The 7,693-nt window shown below is 51.7% G+C and overlaps 1 long non-coding RNA gene across 1 annotated transcript; it reads left to right on the top strand.

Moving 5' to 3' along the window:
* Positions 1–945: 945 nt before the first annotated feature.
* LOC105827568 lies at positions 946–6,277 on the top strand. Its single transcript, XR_001138368.1, has 3 exons — positions 946–1,029; positions 3,831–3,919; positions 5,226–6,277. It is a non-coding gene; the product is annotated as an uncharacterized LOC105827568 (long non-coding RNA).
* The last annotated feature ends 1,416 nt before the right edge of the window (positions 6,278–7,693 follow it).

Genomic DNA, 7,693 nt, shown 5'->3' with positions numbered 1-7,693 from the left:
ATTTAAAATCGCAACGCCCCCGCCCCAGACTCCCCATTCTCCTTTCTTGTTATAATTGCTACTTTTTCACAGCACTTATCACCATCTGATATGCTGTGTATTTATTTTACTCGCTTATTTGTTCAGTGCCTGGCAGTCCCTATGACAATGCCAGCAACATCAGGGCTGGGATTTTGTTTTGTTCACTGCCGTATCCCCAGAGCCTAGAACAATGCCTGACACATAGTAGGTCATTAATAAAAGAAATTGTTACATGAATAAAAATAACTACAGTGACCTCATTTCACCATCATCAGTCTGCAAGTCATTTTGCCCGTTTTGGAAACTGAGGCCCAGAGAAGGCAAGGGACTTACCCAAGGTCACAAAGCTAGTGAGGGCCATGGTGAGTGCCCAGCTGTTGGGAGTGCAGCCAGCAGAGAGCACCCTTCGGAGATTGCCCAGTTGAGGATGGCAGCCTTGTCTGAGGTCATGCCCCCTCCCTCGGCAACTCATGTCCCATGACAGATCCACGCGGGGCCTGAAGGCCTGGCCCCAGCTCACTGTCCACAGCCCTGGGCTCTGGTGACAGAGGATGGAGAAGCACAGCTCTGTCATATGTGATAGCCCTGGGCAGAATGTTCTAGACGATGTGACAGACTGAACTGTATCCGCCCCAAAATTCATATGTTGAAATCCTAACGGCCAGCACCTCAGAATGTGACTACATTTGGAAATAGGGCCTTTAAGAGGTAATTAAGTTAAATGAGGTCATGGGGGTCATCCAATATGACTGATGTCCTTATAAGAAGAGATTAGGACACAGACATTATACAGAAGGAAGGCCACGTGAACACAGGGAGAAACAGCCACCAACAAGCCAAGAAGAAACCAACCCTGCTCACACTCTGATCTTGGACTTCTAGCCCCTAGAATGGTGAGAAAATAAATTTCTGCTGTCGAAGCCACCCAGTCTGTGGTACTTTGTTGAGGCCGCCCTAGCAAATCAGTACAGACGCATTAGCTCATGCAGTCCTCGCAAGACCTGCAAGGTGAGTACTATAATCACCCCCTGCTACAGATGAGGAAAGAGGCTCACAGAGGGGCAGCGGCTTGCCCAAGGCTATACAGTTCAGCTCTGTTCTGACCCCAAAGCCAGAAGCAGTGTGCAGTCTCGTGGGAAGACGGGGGTCCCACAGGCAAGAATGACGCAGCCGTGTGGGGCATCTGCCCTCACTGCTGGGCAAGCAGCAGTGCATGAGCTCAGAGGATCGGGAGCTCCACGCGGTTGGGGCAGCCAGCCAGGCTTCCTGGAGGAGGTAGAAGCCACTGGGCCTTGAAGAGTGAGTACAGTTTAGTTAAGGATAGAGAAACAAGGCAAAGTTCAAGGTGGAGAGCTGCTGTTCAGGGTTGTGGAGGGAGCAGTCTCATGGCCTCCTTGGGCAGGTGCTTTAGTTAGTCAGCTGGACAGAGCACAGGGTCCAAACCAGGTCGTGGAGGGGAGAGGGGAAGGTGGTGAATGGATGTCAGATTAATCATAGGCCACGTTTAGTGGAGAGTTACCGTGTAAGATTGGTTTTCAACTTTTTGGTCTCAGGACCCTTTTACATTCTTACAACTTAGTGAAGACTCCAAAGAGCTTTTGCTTGTGTCAGTTTCTCTATTGATAGCTACCATATTAGAAGTTAAAATAGACATTATTAAAACACATTCCGCTAGCTGTCAGATCCATGAGGTCATCTTCCTAACAATCCTCTAGTGTGGTTACTATTAATATTAGTATCATCCCATTTTACAGATGAGAAAACTGAGGTCCATAAGCTAAGTCAGTCCAAAGTCTTATATCTAATAAGTGACCAGAGCCAGGATTTGAACCCAGGCATTCCGGCTCCAGAGCTCAAGCTACCACATTACACTGCCTAGACACACTGCACCTACCATCCCCGTGCCAGGTGTGGAGTGTAGACATTCTCCTAGGAGTGCTGGGCTAAATCCCTGAAGCTTATCTGCAGCAAGGAGGACTGGGTGCAAGGAGTTAACTTCTTCTAAGATCAGATTTCACACTGTGAGTGGGGTGCTTTACTCCAGAGGCACACCAGGCCTCCCACACCCACCTCCACACCGAGGCAGGGGTGAGAAGTCTGCTCTCACAGCAAAAGCCTCTGAAATGTTATTTCCTGAAGTGTCACCTCACCCTACCGCAGCCCAAAGCCTCTGGGATGGAGGCTCCCTCCGAGAAGCAGCTGGTCCCCACCCTTCCTCCTGCACAGAGCCTGGGACCAGCCAGGGCCCAGAGAGAACTTAGCTCTCTGGAGGGCTGGGGCAGAATAAGTCCTGGTTCAAATCTGCCCGCCCTCTGAAAGCCTTTCCCAGCTCATGTGCACTTTTATTTAGCTCATTTGTCCTGCGTTTGCCGAGGACCTCCTGTGTGCCATGCAGCGTCACAATCAGAACCTCGCTTAAACCTCACAACAACTTTGTGCATCTGGTCATTTTGCAAATCCAATCAATCAATACTTATTGAGTATTCGCTATGTGCCTGGCACTAAGCCGGATGCCAGGGACACAGTACAGAGGAGGAAGGCAGGTAAGAACTTGGGTTTTGGGGAACTTAGGGTCCAGATGGAGAAGCCAGCCAGGTGAGGAGAGAGGCAACCACCGCAGCGCAGGATAAAAGGAAACACAGGGGGCTTTGCAAGCACCAACTCAGAGCACAATACATATTTGTGGTTGAGTGAAGAGCTGGGACTCTCCAGGATAATATTTAATAGCTCCCGGGGAGCTCTCCAAGGCGCCAGCCTATTGCATTAGTCAGGGCAGGATAATTGCTGCAACAAACAGCCCCACGTCGCAGTGGCTAAACACAGTCAGTGTGCTTTTCTCACGCAGCTTACTGTCGCCAACGTGGGTCATTCAGAGGTCCAGGCCCTTCCATCCATCCAGTGGAAGAGGTCTCGGGTTCTTTTCTGGATCTTCTGCAACCCCCAACAGTGGGAGGAGAAGGGAGGGCGTGGAGGACTGAGGGGGAGGTTTTATGGGCAGACCTGGAAGGGGCTCATGGCCAACTCACTGGTCTGTGCGAGGATGCAGGTGACTTAGGAGTGAAGGAGGGTGCGGTGTCAGCACCCGGCAATTCCCCAGATAAATTCAATGGGGGAGAGGCAGTTTTCCTAAATAATGAGGGCGCTTAGGCAGGGGCCATGGGTTCTGGGTGCCCACAAACTTCTAACCAATAGGTGTCCACTGCAGTATGCTCGTCAAGATACTTTCAGCTTCGACGGACAAAAATCCCACTCAAACCACTTAAGGAAAAAAGAGGATGAATGTGTTGGTAGCCAGTTTCAGGAATGGCTGGATATGAGGACTCGACAAGGTCATCTTTTCTGCTTGGCTTTAGCCAACAGGCAGGCTCTCAACATGTGGTAGGGAAGACGCCACTTGCAGGTGGCCCCCAACTCATGTGCTCCACGATCAGCAGGCTGGCAGGGGAGAGGGCTCTGCCCCCTGCATGTCATACGTCCCTGTCTATAGCCATTTGCTCATCCCAAATTATCACTCTGGTCCTGCAGGGGACCCATGGAAGCCTTATGAAGTCCAAATGGTGTGGGGGAGGGACGTTTTCCCAAAAAGGGACTCAGACCGATAATACCATCATGACCACTTCATAGGACCTTACTAGAATGTTCTAAGACCATTGAACCCATCACGGAGTCCTAGACATCAAAGGAGATAGGAGGCTTGAGATAAATAGATGGCTACTATTTTTATTGATAGCCAATTTCTAGGAGGCAGGTGTGGATGTGACTTTATGATGTCAACATATAACTTTCTTTTCTCCTTCACTTAAATTCAGAAACAGGTGGAGACCCAGGAATCAAGAGATGAAGAACAAAACCTCAGCTTATTACAGATAAAGCTGTGTAGAGAACGTGACTGGGGCAGGTAGGCAGATGGGACTGCTCACACTAATCCTCTTTCGTGACAGGTGGGTGCGGAAGCATAGATCTCTGCCCGCTGAACCCAGGGCAGACACATCTGCACAGGTGGCCGGCCCCAGGTTGAGAGGGAGCTCAGCTCTTCCTCTCAACTCCCCGATCTGTCAGTGCAGGCGCCTCACCCAACCGAGCCCTGCAGTGGGGGTGAGGCCAGGACCTGAGACCCGGTTGCCTGGCAGGGAGATCCTGGGACGTATAGTAAGCATCCCCTAATATTGGGGAGCTCCTGATTCCCAAGGAAACAGATGAAATTTGTGACGGGCAGGGAGTCAGAGAAAGAAGCATGCTTGTTTTCCTTTCTTTTTTCAAAAATGACTACTCAAATAATGCAATCCACTGTGAAATTTTTAAAAGAAAAAACGAAGACACAGAAAAGAATTGTAAAACGGCAAGCCACATTCAGTTCCACCATCTAATGTTAACTATCGTTACACATTGGTATATATCCCTCAGGTCTTTTTGAGTGTGTGTGTTTAAACAAAATTAGAATCATGCTTTATGCATAATTTTTTATCCGGCTTTCTTTAACATTCTATATAAAGCGTTTCAGCTTGTCCACGAGGCTGTAGGCAGCACGAGGGCAGGAACCACGTCTGCCTGACAATCACTGCATGCTCGGGGCCTAGTGCGTGTGCCGTGCTCAAAAAACATTGTCGAAAATAACAATAGTCGCAGGTAATGTTGACTAGGTGACTTCCAGGCATCACGATGCATCATCTCATTACATCATCGCAATGTGACCATGCAGTAGGTACTTCTATGAACCACAGCTTACGGAAGAGGAAACTGAGGCTGGGCAGGTGAGATAACTAGGCCAGGGTCACATGTCAGTGCTGCATCTCTGCACGAACTCACCCCTGCACGTGCATTTTCCCGCTTGACACGTTTTCTTGCCACATTCCACTTTTGGTCAGAGGGGACAGCTCCACTTGCCTGAGACAGGACTCGTCATTTGGAAAGAAGGTCACCCTGGGCAGGCCCTGGGGGCCACGCTGGTGCCTGCTGCATAGCCTTTGGCCAGTCCGCACTGGGATCCTTAAACAGCTTGGATTCAAGATGGCCTTGGGTCTGTCCTCACATGGGCCATGCTGCCCGTGACCGGGCTGTGCCCGCTGCGTGTGTTGATGCGTCTGCCCACCCTCCCGGATGTCAGGCTCTCCCATTATGCCCACTTACTAACTTTCAGAGTGCCGCTGGGGCAGAAGCCCCTGATACCCCACCCATGTCCCCTTGTCCTTTCTTTCCTGTTGCAGGACACATTGGCCCCGTGTCCAGCTGCCAGTACGCGCGTCTCCGCATGACGGCTTTATCTGGCCACTGGAGCCTGCTCCGCTCCCAAGCCCAGCAGGGGACCGGTGCCTCCTGGGAGCAGCCCTCAGCCAGTCACTACAGGACTTGGCGTCTAACTACTCCAGCTCCGCTGCTCCTGAGGGGGCGAAGCTGAGGCGTGCTCAGCACTGTCTCCCAGAACTCCCCAGCCGGATTGCGCTCCAGTGCCCACCATGGTAGACCCTCGGCTCACGTGTGGCTCTCAGGGAACCCGCACGAGGACTTCCATGCTCTTCTCTGCAGCCACCAGCCACCTGAGTTCCCCACAGGCTCTGTCTCTACTCTCCTCCCTCTAATCCATTCCCCACACTTGTCCCCAGAGTCACCTTTTAAAACACATCTGTTCCCCTCACTACTTGGCTGACTTCCCCTGGCCTCCAAGCTGAAGGGCTCTGTGTGCTTCCATCTCCTCAACCTCTCCAGCGTCCGCCCGAGGTGCAGCCCTCATCCCATGCTTAGGCCATACTAACCTGACTTACAGTGTCTCTGCCTTTGCACATGCTGTTCCACCTGCCTGGTATGCCCTTCCCTATCTTAGTCACTCAGAAAACTTCTACTCATCGAGCAAGACCCGTCTCAGAAGTCACCTCTCTCTGAAGCCTTCCTAGACCATCCTAGATATTGACAACCTCTCCCTTCTCTTGTGTCCCATTTGTACAGCATTTACCCCTCGTATCCAAGACTTACCTTACTTTGTTGTAGTTATGTGTTTATAGGTCTCGCTCCCCTGCAGGACTGTGAGCTCCCTGAAGGCAGGCTCAATCCTCTTCTTTCTCATCCCAACACCCAGCACTGACCCTGAACAAATTAGGCCCCCAATAAACACAAGTATCCCTTGCTATCCAAACTCTCCTATATGCTCGAAACCTAGGAACCCAATAGATCACGGCAACATGGCATCCCTCAGGATTCTGAATTCATCATCCAACATCCTGCTGCCCGAAGCTGGGAGTTCCTGGAGGTGGACAGCGAGGGATCCTTGCGTACAAATTAATTACTTAATGAGCGAGGGAGCTCAACTGCCGAGACCGCTCGCCAACTCTGGGCACAGACCTGCGTGAAGTTGGTGGAGAGGAGGGAAGGAGGGAACATGGAGATGCCAAGGCAGAGCCAAGAAAGTTGTTTTGCTTTGGAATATATTATTTTTGCAGGTTGCTATAGTTACCGCTGTGAAATTAAAAATTAAAACCTTGTGAAAGAGAGAGGGTTGACTGAGATGAGGCAGTTCCTTGACAGGCTGAGTTATTTATCTTTTCCCCATGTAACATCTGGTTATGTGCTTGCAAATTTATTTTTAATTCAGAGCTCTAAAAAGGATTTCGCGGTGGTGCGAGGTGCCCGGATGAAGGGCTTGGGGCGGGGAAGGTTAGCGGGTGGAATCCGGGGCTACTGGTGACCCCCAGCTTGTCCCCTGGTCCTTGCTCCTGCTTCTCACACAACCTCTAGGAACCAGAGGGTGGCTCCAATGCGTCTGGACCCCCTGCCAATCAAGCGGCAGCCGTAACCATGGTTCCCAGATGCAGAGCCAGGATGGAGGTTGCTATCTGGTTCCTGTGGTTCTCTGAGCGAGGACAGGCATGGTGGGGGAGTGGGGGACAGGCTTTGAGCTCCTGTCTCTCTAGTCTGTCTCCCAACCTATGTGACCCTTAGTGTCTCCCACGATCTCCCAGGACCCCTTAATCCGTCACCAAGAAAAGCAACAACTGTGGTTTAGGGGAGGCGACACTGGCTGGAGTTAGGAGATGTGGGATCTGGGTCCAGCCCAGCCCAGCTACTGCTGGCTGTGTGATCTTGGGAAATCACCTTCCCTCTCTGGTCCCTGTTCTTCCAACTCGTTAGGGAGGGGCTGGAGTCTGCGATAACCTCCTGGAGCCCTATTCTAGGGTCTAAGCGAGGCTAAGGAGTCGCCAGGCATCGTCGCTGCCTATTTTTTTTGCTTCTACCCGACTACCCAAGGCGACAGGCTGGGAACCCTGGGCAGTATGCCCTGTGGGCTCCCTTTGCTTGCCAAGCTGCTTCCTGCCTCCTACCTTTGCACTAGGTGTTCCCCCTGCCTGGTGCTCTCCTCCCCCAGATGTTCACAGGACTCCCTGCTCCGCCCTGCCCAGGTCTGCTCCTCAGCAAGGACTGCCCCCACCAGGGGAGGCGGCCCTTCCCCCCAGCCTGAAGCCTCTGCTTTTCTCTGCTAGCATCAGCACTACTGGGGAGTGGAGTCTATTTTCTGTCTGTCTGTCTGTCTGCCTCCCCATTGTCTGTCTTCCCTTCCAGAATGCGAACTCCACAAGAGCAGAGACATCGTCTGTCTAGGTCATGGCTGCATCCCCAGTGCCCGGAGCAGGGCCCGGCACACGGTAGGACTTCACACATATTTGTTAGGTAGATGAATGAATGA

This window comes from Propithecus coquereli, unplaced genomic scaffold (genome assembly GCF_000956105.1).
Source record: "Propithecus coquereli isolate 6110/MARCELLA unplaced genomic scaffold, Pcoq_1.0 Scaffold122, whole genome shotgun sequence".
Classification (NCBI taxonomy): Eukaryota; Metazoa; Chordata; class Mammalia; order Primates; family Indriidae; genus Propithecus; species Propithecus coquereli.
The sequence above is the reverse complement of the archived record's forward strand: the minus strand, read 5'-3'. Positions and strand labels throughout refer to the sequence as shown.